Raw genomic sequence first — 26726 nt, 5'->3', positions numbered from 1 at the left:
ACGACACAGATCAACAACGCCAATAGTGGCGCTGCTCAAGCACAATACAGGAATTATGTGAATCAGTGAAAAGGAAACTTTACATTAAAACATGTTAAAATCTTTCCGCTTCACAGAAAATTCCTATTGTAGCCGACATGCTAGAAAGAAGGGTCGCCGTTGTGAATGATAAAGGCACGTGCTTCAGCAACACATCCCAGTGGATGGTCAGATTGAAAGCGAGCCTGGTGCCCATTTACACAGGAAAATTCTCGATCAAATTACGTTTATGAGTTGGTTGATAATTAAATCAATTAATATCTCACTCAATCACTGGGATTTTGTGTCCCTGACTGGACTTTGATTAGATTCAAAATAAAAGATTCTTACTAACACAAATAAAATATTAAGAACCAAATAGTTAAATCAGGCGTCTCCGAGAGAACCAAGCTAAAAGTCGGACGGGTTGCAAAACTTAATTTTTACCATTCTCTGTGACAAACACTGATAGGTTAAGGTGAGCGACAACAGGCCAGTATGAATATACGTAGGTCAGAACAGTGGCAACATGGCTGTGGAGATATTATGCAATGGAATCTACTATTGTCGCTGACTGCAGACATTGTTGACCTTCCTACCTTACCTCCGAGCAAATGGACTCGCCTGTCCCACGTCACCGGCGCGAGCAAAATCGAGGGAAACACAGTCACTTGTGAGCGAGCGGTGGCGGTATAACGGTGTCACTATGTTTTCGAAACAGGAACAACGGAGCTGGATCAAGATTCAATGTGCCAGAGGTCGTACAGCACGACAGTGTCGTCAAGGCCTTCAAGAAGCGTGCGGGGAATCGGCATTGGCGTACAGAACAGTGGCACGTTGGGTAAAAGCCTTCAACGAAGGTCGGCAAACTGTGGCAGACATGTATCGGGCACGTCGTCCTAGCGTCTCTGAAGAAGAAGAGCATGCTGATGCCACGTTAGTGGACAGTGATCAATGCCATACGATTCGTGAGCTCTCCCACGAAACCGGATTAGTTGGCACGACTGTTCTTTGCATCCTGAAGGAACGCCTGGGCATGCGAAAAATTGCATCACCATGGGTTCCGCAAGACTTGACGGAAATGCAAAAATAGATGCGTTACGACGCTGTTCAGATGCACTTGGAGCGCTATGAGCGCGAAGGAGAGACTTTCTTACGCCGTGTCGTAACACTGGATGAGACATGGGCCACATCGTAAGAGCCAAAACTGAAACACCAATCCAATACGAATGGCCACGGAGCGGTTTATGTCGCAAAGTTGCTCATTTATGGCATGCGCATTGGTCAACACTTCCCCGTAATAAATTGCGGGAAGTGAAAGCCCTTCCTTGCGCTTGGACCTCTTCCTCCCGAACGCGTCGTCGGGAGGAGGTAATTTTAGCTAGACTCCGGATAGGGCACTGTCTTTTTAGCCATCGACATCTTTTAAGCGGCGATCCTCCCCCACTCTGTCCCCACTGCTCTCAGCTGTGGACGGTAAGACACCTTTTAATTGAATGCCCCTATTTTAATCCGTTACGCTCCCGTCTACAGCTATCGCCTGATCTATCGTCGATTTTAGCAGATGACACGCGCTCAGCCGACCGCGTTCTCCAGTTTATTAGTGACAGTGAAATGACGTCAGTCATTTGAAGCTTTTTTTGGGGACAACCACCCCCTTTCTGTAGTGGATTTTAAGCATTCCTTCTACTTTTAGTTTCTTCAATTTTATGACTTTGTTCCCATTGCTGCTGGCTTTCAATTTCGGTTTTTTACTGTCTTAAGTCACGGGCTGGGCGCTAATGACCATAGAAGTTTTGCGCCCTAAAACCACAAAAAAAAAAAAATTACGAATAGCTTCATTGTGGGTCGCCGAGAAAGTCGAAAGTGCGTCAGAGCCCCAGTATGGTGAAAGTTATGGTGATTCTCGTGTAGGACTGTGATGGTGTTATCCTTACGCATTACGTTCCTCCACGACAGACCGTCAATGCACAGTATTACTGTTCGTTTTTGGAGCATTACCTGCGACCAGATTGCTACAGAAGCGGTGCAACCCACCCATCATTTTGCACGACAATGCGCGGGCGCATACAGCGCAAGCCGTGACTGCTGGGAAGTACTGCACCATCCACCATACTCCCCGGACGTAAGTTCTTGTGACTTTGATTTGATTCCGAAGATGAAGGAACTACTTGGTGGAATTCGCTTCAGTACTGTTCCAGAGATTCGACAGGCAGTAGACCGCTCCATTCGCACCATCAACAGAACAGGCTCTGCTAACGGTATACTACGCCTTCCACATCGCTGATAACGTGTTCTACACAACGATGGTGACTACTTTGAAGGACAGGAACAGGTGCAAACATTTAACGCTTTTTTTATCAGTTGTGAATAAATAGTTGCCACTATTTAAGTTCCAACCCTCGTATTTTATAACTTTGCGTTATAGAGTCAATATGAGTCGATGTACTGAAAATGTTTGTTTCGTATTTGTTTCATAACCCACGATCGAGTTCAACAAGGTGTTGTAGTTCTGTTCTGATGAAGCAGCGACGGGAGTACCGGCCGCTATTGGGTCCAACCGACGGACAGCGGGCGGCAGACGACCTGTAAGAATTTGTAGAGACTGAATTTAATTACTAAAATGTTTTGATAATAAATGAAAATAAAATAGTATTGACTTCTGTAACTTACATACGACTTTTTACATTAAAAAGTTGTGATACATCAGATGGGTATTTGTTAGTGATTGATTTGTATATAATATATTTTGAGACGAGTTAAAGATTATTCAGTTGCGAAAATTGGTTGATACGGCAGTATTTAATTTTAAGACTTTATAGTTGCATGAAAATTAGCCAAGAAACTTTAAATGACTATTCGTATAGCTTAGTGGAAGTTATTAGACGCTTTGTCCGCCCTGATAACTGAGTGGTCAGAGTGACGGATTGCCGTCCTACGGGCCTGGGTTCGACTCCCGATATATTCTCCGCTCAGGGACTGGGTGTTGTGTTGTCTTCATCACCATTTCATCCCCATCCGGCGCGATGGTCGCCCAATGTGGCGTCGAATGTAATAAGACCTGCACCAAGGCGGCCGGACCACCCCGTAACGGGCCTCCCGGCCAATGACATTTCCATTAGGATCTTTAATTGACAAGTAAATGAGAAAGAGTGTTCATAAGCACGGAAGAGAATCGGAAGTATAGCAATGTATCTGACAGTCAATAATGCGAGTATTTGATTATTTTGCACTTCAGTATTCAACACATACTGAACTCTAATGAAGCTTTTCGAACTTTTAATTCTTGTTTGATCAGTTTAATAGTGATTTGATTGGTTAGAGGGAAAGCAAGGAACGATATTACTAAGAGTGTGAATTCAGAGCACTAAGCTGAGTGAACCAACAGAATTGTTAACGATACTTAGGCGTTGCTGAAGAACTTATGTGATCTAACTCTATATTTTGTTAAATTGCTGTTGCCTTGCAAATCAGTTAGATTTACTAACGCAATGGTATTTGAACACGCTTTATTCCGGTCAGAACCAAAATTGTTATATCTGACTGCGGTTATAGCTGACGTGAACAATGAAATTTAAACTGTATTGATGATGTGTAGTTAATGATACCATTTGAAGTAATTATTATGAGCTTAAGTACTCAAGAAGGGTGTATTCTTAAGTGCTCTAATTATAAAAGTGCATCAAAGGAACATTGACACCAAAGATTATCGCATTACTGAAACATCGATACATGGAATCTTCGACTGTTTCATAACATCGCTAACTCTTTCCATAAACGTAATTCAACATTATAGGTCCAAATTGTCCATGGGTCTGTTCCCTGTTAGCAAAAAGGATCTGCTATAGAAGAGTCGTTTTTAATTAGAAGAATATTTAACTTACGGGGTGTAATTAATGAGATTGATTTTTTATCTACCGAATTTTTATTTATCTTTTTGTTCAAGCAACAGTATTGTCTCCTTAACTCGTATGGCCTTTAACTTGTCAGCCATGTTCTCCAGGGTCCCAAAAACACGCCCTCTCACGACGTTTTTTTCAATTTCATGAAAAAAAGTCAAAAGGACGCAAATAAGGTGAATAGGGAACAACAGGTATGCCTTCTGATATCAAAAAGCCTGTCAGGGAAGTGGACGTGAGATATGGAGAGTCGTCATGATGCAACATCCACTTGTCTGAAATGTCCAGTTCCACTCGATTCACCCATTTCCTTTAAGTTTAGCAGATCACCCGTCATTCTTATTGTTAAACATCGGTCTTATGTCACAACAGCACGCACACGTTCAGGTCTAACTGAAAGAGATTCATCTTCAACGTGTTCCCGGCCTTCCAGAAATGATTTGTACCAGCGAGAAGCTTGTGCTCTTGATAAGGAATGTTCCCCATAGGCCTGTTTCAACTTTTCAAAGGCCACACTCGCGGATTCCCCACGTTTATTACAAAACTAGATTGCATAATGTTGCCCTAAATTCCGCTATTCCATTTTCCTAATACACAACAAAAACACAACTTCACTGATGACGCTCTTAAAAATCTCGTGGCGGCTGTACTGAGCTGAAACTGAAACTGCGCTTCATCTGGAAGGGATGATCAGTCGGGTCTAGACAAGCAGAACACCACAGCGTTGCCAGATCGCATGTAGTGTTGTCGGTCTCGTTACTTTTCTCACACTTCTCGTATATGAAAATTATTGCGGTTTTGTCTGGCTCCTGGTTACGCTAAGATTTGTACCTGCGGCGTGACGACACAGTGTCCCCCCAGAATGTATACGAGATATAGAAGTCCTTATCCATTGATCAGTCCGTCGCAGGTAGACTGTAGTTGAGTCAGGAGAGGAGGGTGCCGACCCAGGTGCCGAGACCGCATAGGAAGCAGCCCGGGATGATTTGGCCGATCTCTTGGTCGATGTTGGAAGACCGAGAGTAAGAAGAGTTTAATATATGTCGAGAAGCTGCCCGCATTCGCATACATTAAGTTTGTACAGGTACAGACTGGTGGCAGTTGCAGCCGGGTTTCCAGTATCCGGGTGCAGACGTCGAGTGTATGGGGGCACTCTTGAATCCACTCAAGATCATTAGACCACCGCGGGCCGACGGCAGTGTACTAGTCATCAACAGCCGTGCGTTCGCCTGAGTGCAGCCGCAATGAGTGCGGGTGCCTTCAGTTGCGAGAGTACGATACAATGAGTTTATTAACGGCGAGTCATTTTCATGAAGGGAACTACTCTGAGTGTTTATGTGTTGTGATAGGACTGATTGCGAAAGACAGAAGGTGTTTAATTGTGATTTATTTAGGAGATGCATTGCAAGGTCCGTGTAATGTTTCTTCATAACACAGATTTTAATCCAGTTGGTTAAGGATGGAGAGTGAAACGCTCCAAATATTAAAAGATCAAAAGGCAGAAGTAGACAAAACTAGCCGAGAATTAAGTATGATAACAGGTAACTTAATAATGATGTGACTGAAGTTAATAAGGATAGCCAGAAATAAGGCAGGATGTAACGGGTCAAATGACTGAAATCGGCAAAAAACTTCACTGTCACATTCCTGAATCTTGGGCTGAAAAGGATCAGTTACGTATTAAAATTCAAAAATTGACTGCCGATGTATCTAATTTAAGAATCACGTTATCCATTGACTACATTAAAATATAGGAAATCCGTAATGCTATGTACGGTAAATTAGAATTAATCTAAAGAGGACCAGTTGGATTGGTTAAAAAAGTGGAACTAGACCTTCAGAAGAAAAGGAAGGAAACTTTACTAATTTGAGGAAGGGAATAGTTAAAGTACACGAGAAACTAGAGGCTCTAAACAAGAAGATAGAATTAGATGGGAGGTGGATTGCTGAGATGCAACAAAAGACTTATGGTACACTACCAGTTCAGGTGCCGGGGAAGCATCCACATCTAGACAAGAAAAATAAAAGGCAGTTACTTGGAGTCGGAGGTGCTTTATCGAATATGAATGGTCACGTGGTCTAACGTGTTGTGTATATGACGGAGAACTTTCACCTTGCCGCCGGCCGCGCTGGTCGTGCGGTTCTAGGCGCTTCAGTCTGGACCCGCGCGACTGCTGCGGTCGCAGGTTAGAATCCTGCCTCGGGCATGGATGTGTGTATGACCTCAGGTTAGCTAGGTCTAAGTTCTAGGGGACTGATGACCTTCAGATGTTAAGTCCCATAGTGCTCAGAGCCATTTGAACCTTTTTTTTTCACCTTTCCCTAGTAACCTGCTAATCGGTAGGTTTCATGAGTTGGAAAGGACTGTAGGAGTTATTTAGAATGGGGAGAGAGGATAGAATGTAGCGGTAGTATTTTTACCACGGAATGGTCGTCTGTAACTTCCGCTCTAGATTGGTGGGCAGAGTTCCGTATGGAAAGCAGAGGTCATCTAGCAAGTCGGTTCCCAAATTTTAAGCCTGAGTGCGATGTACATCCTATTATTTTCCTGAGAGTATTTGAAAACACATTACCAATATCGTGAAGTGATAAGAGGAGAGTGGGGTAATGGGGCATTTAGGAGCCTCTGAACTGGGAGTTCTACAGGCAGATAAGTTTCATGGTAGGGAAGATTTCTGTCTGTTAAGAGTAAGTACTGGTCGTAAGAGGACGGATTCAGAATTTTTTTTTAAAATACATCTAAATCGTAAGAAGATTAAGAATTATTATTTCAAGAAATGAGTAAATCAGTACGAAAGCTTATTAGGTAACGCCAAAGCTGCCAGGAAGACAAGGAAACTGAGGTTACAGTATATGTTTATTATGAGTGAATGTTGGCCTATATATGTGTCGTTATATCTGTTAAAACTAGTTACACGAAAAGCGTGGTACGATATATAGAAGGGAATTTCTTACTAAATGTAGGTGCTCCCAAACGGATCCTGTCTGATAATGGCAAGCGGTTTGTTAGTGAATACTGCAAGGAGTTGTTGGAAAGCTATGACATCAAATATGTAATTATTTCAAAATACTACCTGCATAGTAACCCCATGGCACATATTATGCGACAGCTGGGATGGCTTTGTAGGGACGTACTGCTCTGAGCAACGTATATGATGGGTGGACTTTGTCCTTGAGTTTGAGATTTTGCTAAATGAAATACCACATACGAATACAGGGTTAGTGCCTATGGACATTATAGGTCATGAATTGGTAGGAGGGCCATTGTTGTCCTTGTTGGTTTGGCCTAGGGGACAAAATACCCAAGTGAATGTGACTTCAGCAATAGTAGAGAGTAACTCGCAACGTAGTGCTAACAGGCGATTAACGGAGGATAACGAGTAGCATTAGAGCCTTGTTTTAAGACAGGAGACAAATTTATGGTTCAAACCCGTAGACGAAGTTCCAAATTACGTAAAGAAGTTGGGAAATTCTTTTAGCTTTTCCAAGGGCCATGGGAGCTGTTAGAAGCACCCCTTCCCAAAACAGTTATGCTATGGGACCCAAACATCGGAATAATAAAAGGCTTACATGATGTTCCACAGGTAGGTAAGTATCACAAGATACTTTAGGTACTGCTGATCTTAGAGAAACACGTAAGCTAACTGCCTGGAAATACTGTAATAGCAGAGTAATGAAAAACATTGCAAGTTTAATGCAGTTGAAGCTAATGATAATTAATGAGGGAAAAGGAATGCATGAACTTGAAGTAGATTACCTTGGATAGAATATGGTAAACCAGACACTACACAGCAATTTTATAATTAGGCAGAAATATAAAGAGAAACAATAAGTCGTAAGTACGGTTGACGCCACACATATAGATATAATAATAATTACTGACCTTCATTTTAACAAAAGAATCATAGTGTTGAATATTTCTATGATAGGAGGAAGGGAATTATACTGTATGAATCAGTAATCTTAGGTTAGTAGCACACGAAGTGAAGTAGTCTATAAATAACTATGTATCAAATTAAGTGGAGCAAGGAAATCATTTAAAAATATCCTATTAACCCACGTGTGACATAGTATTATTGACTTACCCGAGTCGTAGTCTGCAAATCTAGATACTTAGCATCCAGGGCTGTATGAGAGACAGACCCTGACTGACACGTGCAATATGTAGTGTTGTCAATGGGCCCTTGTGCTCACTTGGAGATGTTGGTAATACCATACAGAGGGGTCACAGTATCCCATAGGAAGTGTTATCACATGTTCCGGGAACCAGACCAGAATCGGAACTCTACTAATGCCATGTGGAGAAAATAATGAAGCAGCATTTTGAGCACACCATATCAGTGGAAGTAATGCCTTCCATGTTCTCTCAGTAAATATTAGATGGCGTAAACACACTATTGTCCAGTGGAGAAGTAATAGTCCTGACTGAGAGATTCCACTGATTACATGTAGTGGCATATGGTGGTCATCGACAGTAAAAAAAACACAAAAAATCTGTTTAATAGGAAGATTGCCGTTTAGTTTTATTCCCATACAATAAAAAAAACGAAGGTCTAACTATTCTTTATAGATCGTAGTAAGTAAGGCAATGGATACATTCGTCATAAAATAGCATGAAAATGGCCATGTCAACTGTTTCACCAAGTACTATAATATTGTGACCTTAGCTGAAAGGAAATGCGAATGTTCAGCAACTAAGCAACATGTATTCAGTAAAAAGGCAAATAGTTTAAGGATTGTCAGTCGGTGGAAAGATCTCTAAAATTCAAGAAATTTATATGTTTACCCACAATACTGTATTTAGATGCTATTTATTCACGAATGCAAAGATAATTACGAATATAGAATTAGTATCGTTACTGAATAACATACTGTGTAATTATTTATTTTACCGGCCGCGGTGGTCTAGCGGTTCTAGGCGCGCAGTCCGGAACCGCGCGACTGCTACGGTCGCATGTTCGAATCCTGCCTCGGGCATGGATGTGTGTGATGTCCTTAGGTTAGTTAGGTTTAAGTAGTTCTAAGTTCTAGGGGACTGATGACCACAGATGTTAAGTCCCATAGTGCTCAGAGCCATTTGAACCATTTTGAATTATTTATTTTATTATGGAAAACGTAATACAGAAAGCAACACTAATATAGCTCAAAGTAATATATCTTCAAGTTAATGGAGTAGTAACGATTAATACACGGAAACAAAACAAAGGAACAATAACTTACTGTAGCACTGGAATGAGAGCTATATGGTTTAACTTACGTATCATGTGCGAGTAAATGAATCATTGTAGGTCAAAGTAAAACAGTACAGATGAAGTGCGCAAATGAATGAATTACACGAATAAAGGAACCTGTATAGTCAAATAAGGTCATGAAAAGGAACAAGATGCTTGAGCATCGGTCTTAAACTATTAATTGTTATTTAGTTTAAACCCGGAGGCGCTAAACTAGCAGTAGGAGTGTGTAGTGTTTACAATATATACACTCCTGGAAATGGAAAAAAGAACACATTGACACCGGTGTGTCAGACCCACCATACTTGCTCCGGACACTGCGAGAGGGCTGTACAAGCAATGATCACACGCACGGCACAGCGGACACACCAGGAACCGCGGTGTTGGCCGTCGAATGGCGCTAGCTGCGCAGCATTTGTGCACCGCCGCCGTCAGTGTCAGCCAGTTTGCCGTGGCATACGGAGCTCCATCGCAGTCTTTAACACTGGTAGCATGCCGCGACAGCGTGGACGTGCACCGTATGTGCAGTTGACGGACTTTGAGCGAGGGCGTATAGTGGGCATGCGGGAGGCCGGGTGGACGTACCGCCGAATTGCTCAACACGTGGGGCGTGAGGTCTCCACAGTACATCGATGTTGTCGCCAGTGGTCGGCGGAAGGTGCACGTGCCCGTCGACCTGGGACCGGACCGCAGCGACGCACGGATGCACGCCAAGACCGTAGGATCCTACGCAGTGCCGTAGGGGACCGCACCGCCACTTCCCAGCAAATTAGGGACACTGTTGCTCCTGGGGTATCGACGAGGACCATTCGCAACCGTCTCCATGAAGCTGGGCTACGGTCCCGCACACCGTTAGGCCGTCTTCCGCTCACGCCCCAACATCGTGCAGCCCGCCTCCAGTGGTGTCGCGACAGGCGTGAATGGAGGGACGAATGGAGACGTGTCGTCTTCAGCGATGAGAGTCGCTTCTGCCTTGGTGCCAATGATGGTCGTATGCGTGTTTGGCGCCGTGCAGGTGAGCGCCACAATCAGGACTGCATACGACCGAGGCACACAGGGCCAACACCCGGCATCATGGTGTGGGGAGCGATCTCCTACACTGGCCGTACACCACTGGTGATCGTCGAGGGGACACTGAATAGTGCACGGTACATCCAAACCGTCATCGAACCCATCGTTCTACCATTCCTAGACCGTCAAGGGAACTTGCTGTTCCAACAGGACAATGCACGTCCGCATGTATCCCGTGCCACCCAACGTGCTCTAGAAGGTGTAAGTCAACTACCCTGGCCAGCAAGATCTCCGGATCTGTACCCCATTGAGCATGTTTGGGACTGGATGAAGCGTCGTCTCACGCGGTCTGCACGTCCAGCACGAACGCTGGTCCAACTGAGGCGCCAGGTGGAAATGGCATGGCAAGCCGTTCCACAGGACTACATCCAGCATCTCTACGATCGTCTCGATGGGAGAATAGCAGCCTGCATTGCTGCGAAAGGTGGATATACACTGTACTAGTGCCGACATTGTGCATGCTCTGTTGCTCTTGTCTATGTGCCTGTGGTTCTGTCAGTGTGATCATGTGATGTATCTGACCCCAGGAATGTGTCAATAAAGTTTCCCCTTCCTGGGACAATGAATTCACGGTGTTCTTATTTCAATTTCCAGGAGTGTAGTAACGAACACTCATATGTTCCGTTGAGCAACGCCGTGCAACTAGGGTTATATGTTATAATTTTGTATTATAGATTTTATGTGAGTTCATGTACTGAAAATCATTGTTTCGTATTTGTTTCATGACCCACGACCGAGTTCGCTGCAGGGGGTGTTGCATAGAGTGTACCGGCCGCTGTTGCGGTTAGACGACCTGGAACACATTGTCGAGACTAAATTTAATTGTTAAAAATGTCTTCGTATCTGATATCTGAACTGTCAACATTAAGAAGTTGTGATATATCTGTACGTTTTGGTAAGTGATTTGTACATAATAAGTTCCGAGAAGACATTTTAAGATTATTCGGTAGCGAGAATTTATTGATACGGCAATCTTTAACATTAAGACTCTGTAATTGCTTGAAGATTAGCTAAAAGTTCAAATGGCTCTGAGCGCTATGGGACTTAACTTCTGAGGTCATCAGTCCCCTAGAACTTGGAACTACTAAAACCTAACTAACCTAAGGAAATCACAAACATCCATGCCCGAGGCAGTATTCGAACCTGCGACCGTAGCGGTCGCGCGGTTCCAGACTGTAGCGCCTAGAACCGCTCGGTCACCTCGGCCGGCTTGAAGATTAGCTAGGCAACTTTAAATGGCTAGGCAACTTTAAATGGCTATTCGTATAGCTCGGTGGAAGTTATTAGAAGATTAATGACAGTTAAATGGCAGTGTTCTGAAGCACAGAATAGGATCGGAAGTGTAGCAGTATCTCTGACAGCTAATACTGCCAGTATTTGTATTGATTATTATGCGCTTCAGTATTTAATACGTATTGAACTATAATGCAGCTTTACGAACTCTTAATGTATGTTTAACCAATTTAATAGTGACTGAAAGCATCAAGGAAAATAAGTGAACTATATAACTACATTGTGAATTCAAAGCATGGTAGTTACGCCGAGTGAACGGACTAGGATTGTTACGACACTTACGCGTTGCCGAAGAACTTATACGAACTAATTGTGATTTTTGCTAAATTACTGATGCCACTACCATCCACGAGAAAACGTCACACAGAACAATATATACACGTAGCATACCTACGGATGTTTGAAATGAAAAGCGTATATTGAGAAATGACACTACTTGCCTATGTTAATGTGCCACTGTTTAACGTAGCACTCTGGTGCTCATCCTTTTCCTTAGAATCGAAACCGTAGATGTTATGGCAAAAAGTGGTGGAAATGCAGCATAATAGCGGTAATGGAATGGCTCACGTTGAGGCGTTTCATCCAGCGCTCGGAGTCAATCCGAGTCGCGTGGCGGAAGAAATACGTAGAGACCTGAGTCTTCCTGTATGAATCAGATCGCAAAAAATTAGTCTACAGCCAGGAGCCATCGCAAGACGTTCTCTGCAGATGGGAGACTCCCCAACAAAGCGCCCCTTTCGAGCAGATGTGATATTTTTCCAGCTGATTTGTACTTAACTGGAGATGCAAGCTGTTGGCACAAAACCGATCCCTGATGTTGTTACCACTTCAGGCCTCACCTGCAAATTAAGATGCAACGAGATTCAGTAATTTCAAGTTTCATTCTGAAGACTTGCCTGTGACTAAAGGTTCCTTATGCTTTCAAGTTTGGCGGTAGACACCAATACACAATCTTCTGTAGCGTTTTCTAACTTTAAAAACTAACCCTTCGGCAATCACGGTACGACTTCCGCGAATATAATTGTTTTATCCTGCACACGTTCACTGAATCACATTCCGGGTCTTCGTCCAGAGCTGCCAAGACTTACCACAGTCGACGTCTGCCAGACCATATCCGTTTCGTAGATTGCTGTTAGTGTGATGTGTAATAAGGAACAAATTTTGTTTTATCCTCATATATTATTAAAATTGCAACATTGTTAATTAGAAATAAACCATAAAGAGCTATAATTTAGAGTCGAGAAAATCCTCATTTCCAGGAACTATGTTTTTATTACAACATTACTTTGCATTTTCTTGCTTCGAGAAAAGTAAATCTGTTTATTATGTCATTAAAGTCAATTTTATAAGTCGTGTCGTATTCCATCGAGAAGATCTCAAAATATGCTTGTCCTGTTTTGCTCATACACGACCCTAAGTATGAACTTCCAGCACACTAGATTATTTTCATGATAGCAACTTATATTAATCAATAGCCGTGCGGGGTAGCTGCGCGGCCTAGGGTGCCCCCCCCCCCCCCCCCCCCCGCCCCCGTCGGAGGTTCGAGTCCTCCCTCGGGCATGGGTGTGTGTGTAAGCCTAGGGACCGATGACGACAGTAGTTTGGTCCCATAGGAACTTACACAAATTTCCATTACATCAACACAACGGAAAATAGTCAAAGTTGCAAATTTCACTTTTGTTCACTTGATGACTAGTTTCGGGTCGGGATCCATTTCCAAAGCATCCGCATAGTAAAATGGTATTTCCCAAAATATAAGAAACATGTCAATATAACTAACATAAAGGTATAACAAGGTGCAAATGGGCTACTGTCTGTATGCTGTGTACGTACACCCAAACGTTTTTGTCAGCAACACCAATTCGTATTTTGTGGAGCGCCTCCTGGTCGCTGAGCAGAAATAGTTCTTTCTCAGTGAAGACTCATCTGGTTCAAATGGCTCTGAGCACTATGGGACTTAACTTGTGACGTCATCAGTCCCCTAGAACTTAGAACTACTTAAACCTAACTAACCTAAGGACATCACACACATCTATGCCCGAAGCAGGATTCGAATCTGCGTCCGTAGCGGCGGCTCTGTTCCAGACTGTAGTGCCTAGAACCGCTCGGCCACCACGGCCGGATATGTTATGTATTTCTCCTAGAACTGTCTGAAGCGTGGGTTCTTCCCACAGAAGTCCTTGAAGAATGATTGCACGGTTGAAGTTAGACAGTAATAATATACAGTTGGTATTCCTGAAACGTGCTGAGTCTCTACGATAATGACGTAGCATCAAGCAATGAATTAAAACTTGTCACTTTGGAATAATTTCCGGTTTTTATTCATGTGTCCTTAAAGATACGACAGATATACGTATTTCTGGCACGAGTTGGGTGAAATATGACGTATTGTGGCAAAAATTGACCGAAATATGACGTGTTACTAAGAAAGGTGTAAATGTAACTTTATACGTAAAATAAAAATAGTTTATTCTACACTACAGTACCTGAATTCGGGCATAAATTATTCTAAAGTTCATGGAAGAAAGTGACTTATTATTAAAATCCGTGCCCCAATAATGGCAATTAACAGAAGACGCTAACACGAAAAACGGTATGGCTACAACCGTGGCAGTGTATGAGCACTCACCGTCGTCAGATTTGTCAAAACAATTATTCCCATCGTCCCCCTCGCCTAGAAACTGAGAGTGAACAGTTAACACCGCCACTTGCGTCTAGTGCACCATTTTGAGAGGAGTACAGTGTTGGCTCGGGTAGGGTCGCCGCCGGTCGCCCTCAGCCCTCAGCCCTCGGCACCTGCGAGTCCTCCCAGCCCGGACCAGGCGACGCGCCGGGCGTGAGCGCGCTGCCGCATCAAAGGCGCCGCCGCGCCACCGGGCGTTTATTTCTGGTGAAGGCGCACTTGTCACGCGGCAATAAATATCTCCGTCTCTTAACAAATTATGGCCATTTTCTTTGAGTGGGTCGGACAGCCGGTACCAAATATATACGGCAGCCGCTACTCGCTCCCGGGCCTCAGCGATCTCCGCCCCAGAACCAGCTGCTGACAGTCGCGCCGCTGTTATTGCAGTGTCTCGTATAACGTACCGACCTGTCCCTTTCAGTATCTCGCTAATTATTACTCCACCACCATATTATTGCACTTGGTCGTTGTCAGAAACACGCTGTGACGTCACAGTAAACCAAGTGGTAACTAAGGAAAACGCTTAGCACTGTCAACGCTGTGCATGTACTACTACCAGACCTAATTACGCCCTGACTCGCGATAAGTTGACCGATGCGCGCTCACTCCAAGATGCATTAATATTGAGGTCGACTAATGCCGTTCACAAGCAACATCTCCGATAAAACCACGATGTCCTCGTTTCATCGTGTGAACTGATACTGTATCAGTTCCTTTTTTGTTGTTGTTTGTTGCACAAGCCTATGACCAGGCTAATGGTCTGACTGCAGGCAGAGTGCAGCGATTTCTTGCTGCGGCACTAGCAGGTAAAGGATGGCGGGCTCATCGACCCGGCCGCCTTTTATCCCTGAGAAGATCCACGGTTCTCTTTTGATAGGAGGTTGAGTGGACCTGGGGCCATTCAGAACGCAATGGATCGACAAAAAATCCTCTCCCCTATCCGACACTGAACCTGGGACATCCAGGACCGAAGACTAGTGCTGTCCCCACTAGACCACCACGGCCACATCACTCGACTTCGCGATTCAAAATACCGTTTCAAATATTTTATGGATATTCGCAACGAAAATTTGTTCCATTGTTGTCCACCGTCGTTTTAACTTGTATCTGAAGTCGGCCTGCAAAAGATCACAGCAGAAAAAATGCCATGTACAAGCAGATAAATTGTTTATAGGACATCATTTTCCTCTAATTTTTTTATTGCCGTTGCTCTTTCGTATATTAAAGATTTATGCAGCCGTAAATGGAAAACAACGTTCTTTAAACAAGTCATACAGACTGCGAACCCATGTTACTATAAATTAATGGGATAGATAAACAATACACGGTAGCTGATGACGGTGGGAAAAGCCTCTTTTCCTATATCTAACGTGTTCTTTACTTCTGTCTTACGTATGTCCCACGGATCGTATAAAAACCCATTTACAAATCGCAGAATTTTCACTGTTGTGCCTCCTCCTACATAACGACACAGTACTGAAACAAGTTAAAATCAGAATTAAAGCCGGCCGGAGTGGCCGTGCGGTTCTAGGCGCTACAGTCTGGAGCCGAGCGACCGCTACGGTCGCAGGTTCGAATCCTGCCTCGGGCATGGATGTGTGTGATGTCCTTAGGTTAGTTAGGATTAATTAGTTCTAAGTTCTAGTCGACTGATGACCTCAGAAGTTAAGTTGTATAGTGCTCAGAGCCATCTGAACCAGCCAGAATTAAAGCAAACTGGAATTACTGTTGGCTCGCATGGAGTTGGCGTAGTCTGTCTAGACGAAAATAAAGTCGAAATAAGTCAAAAGGGAAAAGGAGTTCCCGAAGCTGTTTTTACGCATGCTGAAATGTCATACCCAAATTTGGGTATATATATATATATATGTGTTACGACAGGGATTGGTACTAAGAAATGTGTTGAATCGAAGCTGACAGAAGAAAATGTTTGAAATTTATTCCAATAATTTACATTTAGCCCCAGAATCGAGGCCTTATATATTAAATGGCTGAGCGGGTGTAAGCAACATCATTCCATCTTGGCACTTGAAGAAAGGTAGGGAAAGTTTGGCTCAGAAATAGGGAGTGTTATGATTTCTAAGATTTTTGAATTTTTTAAAATTGTTATTTGCCCTAAAAATTTCCTCACACTCTGCCGCCAACACCAAACAACACGAATAAGACTGGATTTAAATGTTAATTGTGAGTTATTAGAGAATATTTTGTAATGGTTCCTCAATACTAACTCTTACAAATCAACAAATTTTATGGATTTCACATGGAAATAAACGTTAGCTACCGTATTATCATGTATACACTAATTACAGAATAATATTGCTTCTAACAGTTTATGCGTTAAGTGACTATATTGTACCGAACCAGCTATATTCTACAGAACCATCTATCTACCACAGAAAGATCGCAAGCGGATTAACAGTCGGAAAATTCTGTTTCCAAAAAAGAATATCATCAGTTGTTAAAATCATTTGCGATGAAAAGAAAGAACTGTGGCTCTCCTTCAAAATAATTTGATTGTATTGGAGTAATTACGTTTTGTACCCATCAGTGTACGGCCTAGTGCACCAGATGAAAAATGCTCAGCGAACTTGTCTCATGCAAAATCTTAGAACTGTATGCCATAGGTCAGTTAATTTCGGAACAGCATAATAAGCATTTTCACACAGTCTGGCAATCAAGAATCGCATGCCATCTTCTCTTCTCCCTACCACTCTTTCTCCCGCCATCCTCCCCCTTCCCTCCCTCTCTTTCTATCTCCATCAGTCTCTTTTTACCTCACTCCCACTCTTTCTCTCTCTCTTCCTCACTCTCACCTCTCTCTGTCTCTCACTCACTCATTCACTCAATGTCTCTTTTTATCTGTACTCATCTTATAGCTTCAAGTTAAAGGTTTACCACCGTCATATTGGCACTTCAGCTGTAAACATATTTGTTGCCTTTCAGATGAATCAAGGACAGTAAAACAGTCAATATTTGGATTATGTTTCTTGAAAAGAAAACGTGTGATAAGGAAGATGTTATTACGTTTATATTCTTCTGGATAGTAATGAGTAACAACCCTTTCATGATTAAAAAGAAATATATTCTTTTCAGGGACGGGCGATTATATGAACATTTCCTACAAAAAATAAGACTAATTTCAGTAACACAGCTTTGACGTTTGACTATTACGGCCACTTGAAGAACAAAGTTCTTGTCTATAAAAAATAACGGGCAACTTATGAAAGTCACCTGTTCGATCATGAGACCCACAGCACTGTAGACAACGGCGCCTGGGTTGTTGGCGCGTTCCTTGAGTTTAGGAAAGTCATCGATACAATTCTACACTGTAGTTACATGAAAAAATACGTACAAAGTATTGAGCCAGATTAGTGATTTGATTCAAGACTTCGTTGCAGACAGAAAGCAACACGTCGACTTAGCGGATAAAATAGACAGATGTGAATAATCTCTTGGAAACTCCAATGGACCTTCACAGGGGCTTTACTATCTACAGTATTCGTAAGTGAGACACTGGATAACTTCGGAAATTCCGTGAGTGCGTTCACATGCGATGCTGCTATGTACAGGAAAGTAGCAAGGCCAGGAGACCGCAGTGAAACGCAGCCAGACTTCCAGAGAGGCTTGCAGTCTGTTATCATTTCGTTGAGGAGGAATCTCTTCCCCTCTCACTGGTCTTACGAAACTTACTGTGGTCAGGCGATTCCATCAGTGGACTCAAGAACCGTGTCGGAATCGCTCTTGGCAACAGGTATAGTGAGCCCGTGATTGGGTGCCTATGTTTTTACGCGATGTGCTTGTAACCTCCTCCTCACTTATCGAACTTAATGACAGTGAAAAACTAAACCGCGTGCACCTAATGGAAATTTGGGAAAAGCAATCGTCACCGAAGTTAATTTGTCGGTAAAGAGGGAGGAAAGGGTTACATCTAAATGAAAGGAAAAATGCAAATGAAACTGGTGGAAATTAATTTTGAAAAGGGGTAAAGTTAATAAAGAAAGTAAATGTGCGGTCGTTACGTTAACAATTAACTAGCGGTAATTAGATATTTGAGATTTGGGGGAAATTACGGTCGCCAGTCTTAAGCACAATTACTATAGTAACTGAAAAAGAAAGGTTATTACACATATAATTAGCACTAGAAGCGTGGCAACCGAAGGTTGCCACGTGTAGTATGAAAACTGAAAGTTCGTCAGAAGTAATAAATTTCGCTACACTCTGACTTAATTTAGCAAAAGAATTAATAAAACCGGAAAATTGAAAGTTAATTTAGTGACTGAAATTAATAGTGAGCTTTGTTTCTGAAGCACATCGAAATTTAGTAAAATACGAGTCTTGGGCTACCTCAACAATCATTTCAAAAGCTACTTGAATCTACGCAATTTAGAAATAAGAGATTTAACTTTGAACTTGAATTAAATGATTCTGAACAATTAACAATAGTAAAATTTAGTACGTACCAAGCTGAGCTGCAGTCGCAGGTAAGCTAAACTACGGTAACAAAACTCGCAGTCTTAATTTGTGCTTGTGTAATCTAAATATTGTAGCCAGCTATGAATACCTTAACTGAACTTTGAAATTAAAGCAGTGAAATCGAATGATATTACTTTAATGCTGGCGTTTGAATTTCAACGACACTCGGGTTCATTCCAGAAAAGGAAGGGACCCTGCTTGGTAATGCAATTGGGACAATGAGCAACAAAGGTTCATGCTACGTTGCTGTAATTTAGTGAGAAAAATGTAACAGTTTGAAAAGCTGAGGTCTGCCATACAGTTCTAAAACTTCACGTGCTACCAGTCTTCCTTGTTGGTTGATTGAAGGTTTGAAGTCGTCGATCGAGGAGGTGGCGACAGTCACTCATTGTCGGCCGTCGCTGTTGCAGAAGCTGGATGTTGGCGCGCCTTCTTCTCGACACGGTCACCAGACGAAACGGGCTCTTGATGTCCTCTGGCTAATGCTTCCCGTCCGCGACACCATGTCAGAAACTATCATCGCAAGTCGAGCGCAATTACATGCTGCCAAACCCCGAAAGCGCGGCAACTCGCGGGAGCGTCACACAACACACCTGCTCCACTGCCCTCCTCCAGCCAGACTCTGCTCTGCCCGCGCTCCACGCGGCCGAGTTCACACTACCAAAGATCCTAAACACTTTGGTTCTCCACACGACCTATCGATGTATTCGTTCGATAGCATAGTTTTCCCTAGGCAAGACCCAGCGTGAAAATACAAATAGTATTTACAAAACAAACCAATTATACATCGACATAAATGCATGTATATACAAATAGTAAAACAATTACAATATACAAAGACACAGAAACGTCATATCTTCAGGTAACAAAATAAGGAACAAAATTTATAGTACAATAGATGGAAATAGAAGGATATGCATTTCCGGCGTTACATGCTCTCTGAAGCAAAGTAACTTACCTCGAGTAAACCTATCTTGCCCTGGCACGAAGAAACTATGCCTTGTAACAACTCAGTAATATCCCAAGTAAGACATACATTAATGCAGTTTGACCGCGTTAAGAGAAAAGAGCTACACGAGCAGCAGACCCCCTCTCCCCCCCCCCCCCCTCACCCCATATTAAATTCGAACGGGAATATATCAGGCGTAATGTAAGACCGGGAGTAAAAGTGAACATGAAAAAGCAATCACTAGCTCATAGTAATATTTCAACTGCTGCAGTGAGCAGCTTATAGTTGTTCATAGTGCCTTGGTATGTGGATCCAGTACTGTAATCACAACCGTCAAATATGAAACGCAGAATAACGGCTAGCAACACAACTTAAATTCGGTAGAATAATGACACAGTTCGAAAGATTTGAATATGCATCGTTTGCCAACTTCTACTAAATACCTCGAGATAACAGTCTACATGAAGTAATTTGTGAGCTTTGAATCAATACACTTTAGCAGAACCAGCCACAGCATCATCCGAACCAGCATCCATCGTCAGAAGCTACCTAGTTATGTGAAATAGCGTGCGTTAGAATGGGATATTTATTACTAATATTGGCGGGTATCACCAGACAAGTGAAGAAAGGATCATCGAACGCTGCAGTGATCCGAGGAGAAGGTTACGTCTCGTAAACCGTGATCATGAAATGGAGGAGGACAAAAGGTTGTGCCAATTCACACTCACATATTGAACAAAGGAATCAGGAAAGTAGAAATGAGAAATAGTAAATGAATTTAAATTCTGTAACTGGTCCAAAATCGCAAGAACAGTGAACACACGAGCCTTTCGCATCACCAAGAGACCGGCGAGTCAAGTCGAATATAATACCATCACATGACATCAGTTCTACATACGAGTCACAGTAAATCATGTTGTGGGGGAAAAAAACGATTGAAATGTGTGCACAGTGATAAAGTCTCGATTCTGTAACCAGGTTGGTATCGACTGTATTTGCAAAGACGTATTCGCTTCCGTGGTTCATAGCAAGTTCAGCTGGACGAAACTAATGAAAATCTAGCTGTAGTACGAGAGCACCTCACGAATCATTTAATAGTATTCCTCTCCATATGAATTACCTCCTCGAATATCTCAACAAATAGAATAATCTCACCAAGAAACAGTGGATACGCGTATAACCCTAATCCTTTTCGCGCCGTAAAAACAGAACAAGAAACTGCGAAGTCGCGGAAAACGTATTTAACTTAAGATACCTGTCTTTACGAGGCCCCGGGAACAAGTGTATTTGCAAGCATTGTGCGTTGCAGCTTCCTTGATACTGGTTGGCTCGTCACTCGGAAACGCCTGACCAGAGGTTCCACAACCATAGCATAGAGATACCCCCCAAAGATCATGATTGCCTGTAGCCGACGCTGCCTACAGTAAAATCTTTGCGAGGTATCTGCGAATGCTACACCGAGAGATAACGGAAGAATCTGATTGAAAAATTGGAAGCGACCATGCTTCCATGTTCTTTGCACTCAGGCTGGCCGTAAGCTCTGTCACGAGGCTAGAAACTAAAATGTATCCTTATTCAACATAGCTTCTAATTTTATAGAATCTTTAACCATTTGGAGACTCGAAGTTTTCGTGTTGTTTTTTTCACGGAAGTTACCTGAGAAATTTGGAACTAGATATATGTAAAAATATAAATGCTTTTAGTACGACGAAGTTTTTCCCTTGCACCAGCCATTGGTTTTGCTTACTTTGAGTCGCATGTTGTTTTGCCGTGGCGTTTCAGACGATTTCACCGCTACCTTAGACTACGAGGGGCGTTCAACAAGAAATGCAACACTTTTTTTTATGAAAGCAGTTCTTTTTTTCAGAACTCCAGTATAGCGTATTATCCCACACTCTTTTGGCTACAGAACTCTGTTTTTCAGTATAACCTCCATTCAGTGCAAAAGCCTGACGCCACTTTACTGGGAGGGCCTTTAAGCCCACATTTTAGTACTCTACTGGTTGAGATCGGTTCCATCCTCTTGCCTCATCAACCTCACCACCACCCACGTACTGCTTCCCTTGGAGTGCATCCTTAATCGGATCAAACAGATGGAAGTGGGAAGGTGAGAGATCCAGGCTGTAGGGTGGATGAGGAAGGTCCAGTGGAGTTCTTTGAACTCCTCTCAGGTGCTTACACTTGTGTGAGGCCCCTTTCATTGTCATGGACAAGGAGAAGTCGTTTCTACAATTTCCTGAGGGTAGCAGAATACATGTCCCAGTTGATCTTTGCACCATGAGGTGCGTCAAATGGAACAACCTCTTCAGAGTTCCGGAAGAGAGTCGTCACTACTGCACCGGCCGAGGGCGCGGCTTTGAACTGTGACGATGTTGGACGAAAAGCTGTCACTATTGGACTCGTAACGTGCAAACAATTCGGCAAAGATGATGCTTCGTTGCTCTTTATGGTCTCCTGTCAGGCGGCGAGAAAGCCAGGTGACACACTCCTTTGAGCACCCTAACTGGTGGACGACTGTGTTAGCATTACCAAAAGAGACGTCTGGTTATGCAGCAAGGTGTTTACTGTGATCCGTCGATCACCGCGATCGAATCTCCGTACGTCCCAACGCTGCATGAGCCACAGCTGTTTTCGGCAAGCCGGCACACGGGAGATGGGACAGTTTTGCGCGTCATTATCATCGATGGTATAGTTTTCCGCCAAAATAAACTCAATAACAGCTCTCTGCTTGGAATGCACCTCCGGTACAGAGGCTGCTTCGAAGGCTATGTATAGCGGTACCACCTATCCGAACTTCATGAAACTACAGGGGCTGAAGCGGGAACATCCTACGACACTCTGCAACAAATTATGTATATTTTCAACCGAAATTTGGCTACAAAGGAAATATGTTGCATTACTTTCTGATCACCCGTCTTGAAAAGGCAAAAATTTTTAGTAAATGTTGCTTTCTCCTGTGTCAGTCATTGGTTTTTGTACTTTAAGATGAATATGTTTGTTTTTCCGTGGCTTTGAGACTAGTCGAGCACTGCCTTAAGCTGTTTGGACCAGCAACTGTCGATAACCGTTTAGAGCTGGAAGTGTGGCGGTATCATGGAGACCGGAACAGTCTGGCGAGAAGCAGCGCCGGAGTCAGCGGGGAAGCAGGCTCTTCCTTATGCCGGCTTTACGGCGCCCTTGCTTAGTTAAATCAGCGCCTGCGAAAGGGCCGCCCTCAGCTCATTACGTGCGCCGCAAGAGCGCAAAGTGGCCGTCCGGTAGCGGCAAGCAGCGGACTTAACGCTGCGCTCCGCCTTCCGCACACACCGCCTCGTAACCGTTCCCTCCCGTTATCGGCACTTGAAGGAGCTTCGTTATGAAGCGGATCTTTAACCGTTACATTATGGCTACATCCACCTCGCAGTTTCCAATAATGTCACTATACTTCGTCGCTCCGATAACTTCTTCCGAACATGGGAGAGACCAACAAAGTAATGGAATCGCTGTGCTGCCAGTAAGATAGTCTCGTAACTTTGGTTATTACCGACCATCTTCGAATAATATCTTCCGTACAGAAAGAAATACCGCTTTCATTCGCAGCTGAATAAATGATGAACTCACTGGACATGTAACGAAAACTGTTCTTTTCACCTTTGCCGCTTTTTTTTTACTTAGGGATATAGTTATGAATACAAAGCTTAGAACAGGGATTAATAGTACACTAATACGATGAATAGCAAAAATAGCGTTATTGAATAGAAAACAGTAAAATTGACTAGCGACTCCATGGAGTGCTGTGTGCACAACTACCATATATGTTGAATTAAAAAGAAGGTCAGCGTTGGCCGTAGTTTCTCAGTTTTGATTAGTGATAATAACTTCATACCAGTGCCTATGGGTTTAATTTGTGCACCACAGCACTGAAGATGAACACTATATGATTGAAAATCGATGTTGCTATCAATAAACCATCAATATTACGGCCAACGCTGGCCTTCCTTTTAATTTAAACAATAAAATGTGTTTGTTCCTCAAGACCATCGAAACTGTGTCTAGTTGTTCTTGTGGGCAGACTGTTAGTTCGACGATATTATCAAGCTAAAATGCGACCACTTATAGCCGCACATCAATGGTGGTAACTGCGTCGAGAGACGGTTTCGCATGACAGCTGCATTTGACAGCGCTACAGCAATGGTTTGTTGGCTCTCGGCATGACCAATGCTCTTTTTACACAGATTTTTACTTAACCCAAAAGTCGTCACATTAACAGAGTAATAGGTTCATCTGCGTACCCGCGTGGAAAGCGTCTCACAAACCAACATTTATCGAAATGCTCTTTGAGATCCTCGAGAATTTGGAAATTATTCTTGGAAATTTTTGAGCGAGACAAATTCCCGTTCCGACTAAAAAGCATCGAAATAACTAAATGTTCAAATGTGTGTGAAATCTTATGGGATTTAACTGCTAACGTCATCAGTCCCTAAGCTTACACGCTACTTAACCTAAATTATCCTAAGGACAAACACGCACACCCATGCCCGAGGGAGGATTCGGACCTCCGCCGGGACCAGCCGCACAGTCCATGACTGCAGCGCCTCGGACCGCTCGGCTAATCCCGCGCGGCTCGAAATACTGTGCGTCACATGTAACGTAATGTTTCGTACAGGATATTTAAGAGTACAACGTGCGCCATTTATATGTTTAATGACGTCCGTGTTTTATTAGGTTTTCGATAGAGGCTGTGGTGATTTCACAACTTTGTTATTACACATCAAACACTTTTCCACACTGACGAGGATCGAATATGTTGGCGATCGTCGGATGTTATCATGAAATAATTCAGTACTGGCATCCAATCGCAGAAGGAACTAAGGACTTCGTATCTGAACTCAGATTAGTAGCGTATATGAACAGAAATCTGCAACGGCCGCCGGCCGGTGTGGCCGAGAGGTTCTAGGCTCTACAGTCTGAAACCGTGCGACCGCTATGGCCGCAGGTTCGAATCCTGCCTCGGGCATCGATGTGTGTGATGTCCTTAGGTTAGTTAGGTTTAAGTAGTTCTAAGTTCTAGGGGACTGATGACCTCAGCAGTAAGTCCCATAGTGCTCAGAGCCATTTGAACCATTTTTTGCAACGGCCTCACAGATTAACCATGAATATAATTCATCCCAAGACATGCAGCAAATCAAAAGCGTGACTACAGCTCACTTCACGGCATTATTAAATACACCGCCCAGTCACATTAATGTTACCATCTACCTAAAGCCTGAATAATCACATGTTCCAGTGCGGGCCGCTGTTAGACGTGCAGGAAGAAAGTCAATGTGGTTCTGGAAGATATCTTCATGGATGTTGAGCCATGTCGACTGCAGTACGAAAGTTTTCTCTGGAGGATCCACTGCGCAAACAGCCCGATCCAATACAGGTGGTCTCTCAGATTCTCTATTGTGCATAAATCAGGGGAGTCTGATGGCCAGGAGAGTACGTTAAACTCATCCTAGATCTCGTCGAACCACGCACATACACAGCGAGCTGTGTGACAAGTCGAATTATCCTATTAGTGGAGGCCATCACACTGAGCGAAAACAAATTGTATGAAGGGGGAGGGGGCTTGGTTTCCAAGTATAGATGTATACTTGTGCTGATGCATTGTGCCTCCCAGTATGAGGAAATCACCGAGGGAGCGCCACAAAAAAATTCCACGTACCACAACGCTCGTCCTCCTGCCTGGGCCCTTCCGACGATTGTTGGTCTGTGTTTGCTTTCAGACCTGTAACGCCGAACATGCCTACAGCCATCTGTCCGATGGAGCATAAAATGAGGTTCATCTGTAAAGGTCACCTGTTGCCACTCAGTGGATGTCCAGTTGCGTTCCACGCCGATGAACAGCCGTCAGCATGGGTGCGTGAACCAGGTGCCTGGCGCAGGGAACCATATGCAGCAACGTTCGCTGAACGGGACACTGTTGGTAGCCCCTTGGTTCATTTTGATGGTCAGTTGCTCAGAAACTATTCGCCTGTACACACCTCCACGTCCGTCATTGACTCCTGTCATCGGTGGCCCTTGGTGCAACAAGTTGTCTTGGTGCAGATTTTGGTTGGCGCCATTTTGCCATGCAAGGTATAGTTGGACACAGCGGCACGTGTACGGTTCAAGCTTGGCCTTTTTGGGAATGTTTCACCAGTGGCCCGAAATCCAGTGATCTTGCTCTGCGGTCTAAGGCACTGCGGTCATGGACTGTCGGCTGGTCCCGGCGGAGGTTCGAGTCCTCCCTCGGGCATGGATGTGTGTGTTGTCCTTAGTATAATTTAGGTTAAGTAGTGTGCAAGCTTAGGGACTGATGACCTTAGCGGTTAAGTTTCATAAGATTTCACACACATTTTTTGATCTTGCCCTTTTGGATGTCAGATAAATCGCTCCGTTTCCTCTTTACGACAAGGACAGCACTATCCGCCGCGTCCTCCCGACACGCTTTATATACCCTCCACTGCTAGTGCTGCCACTTGCCGTCTGTGAGTGATTATCTCACGTTGACGTCGAAGACAGACGGTAGTCTCATTAATGTGACTGGACCGTATATAAATGGGTTGGATAAAAAGTGGTACAACACTGCCATAACGTGAAGTACGTGCATCACATGACATGGCCACTGTCTTTAGATGATAGCACAATATCAGTTAAAGTAGTGCACTGAGCGATGACGGCTGTGTTTCAGTCATCTGCTGTTGTCCTGTCTGAAAGAGCTGGAGGACAGTTCAAGCGCCCTAACAGTACACTCAGCAAACACGAACAACGAGTATGAATTTGGAGTGGCATGTAGTCGGAGAGCGCAATAATGTTTCTTTCTGTCACTGCATCCCATCCGTCATTCATGACAATGCGCGATGCCACACGCCGAACTCCATGCAAGAGTTTCTGCGTAGGTGGGTGTGGGAGTTACTGGAACATCCACCGCATTCACCCCAATGTGTCCAAACGATTACGACCTGTTCGTCAACATTAAGGAACCTCTTCGGGGCATCCTCTACAACGCAAGAGAAGCCATGTCCACCCGGATAGCTGAGTGGTAAGGGTGACGGATTGCCGTCCTCCGGGCCTGGGTTCCAATCTCGGCTGGGTCGGGGATTTTCTCC

This window comes from Schistocerca cancellata, chromosome 1 (assembly GCF_023864275.1).
Source record: "Schistocerca cancellata isolate TAMUIC-IGC-003103 chromosome 1, iqSchCanc2.1, whole genome shotgun sequence".
NCBI classification, from domain to species: Eukaryota; Metazoa; Arthropoda; class Insecta; order Orthoptera; family Acrididae; genus Schistocerca; species Schistocerca cancellata.
This window is presented reverse-complemented; position numbering follows the sequence as displayed.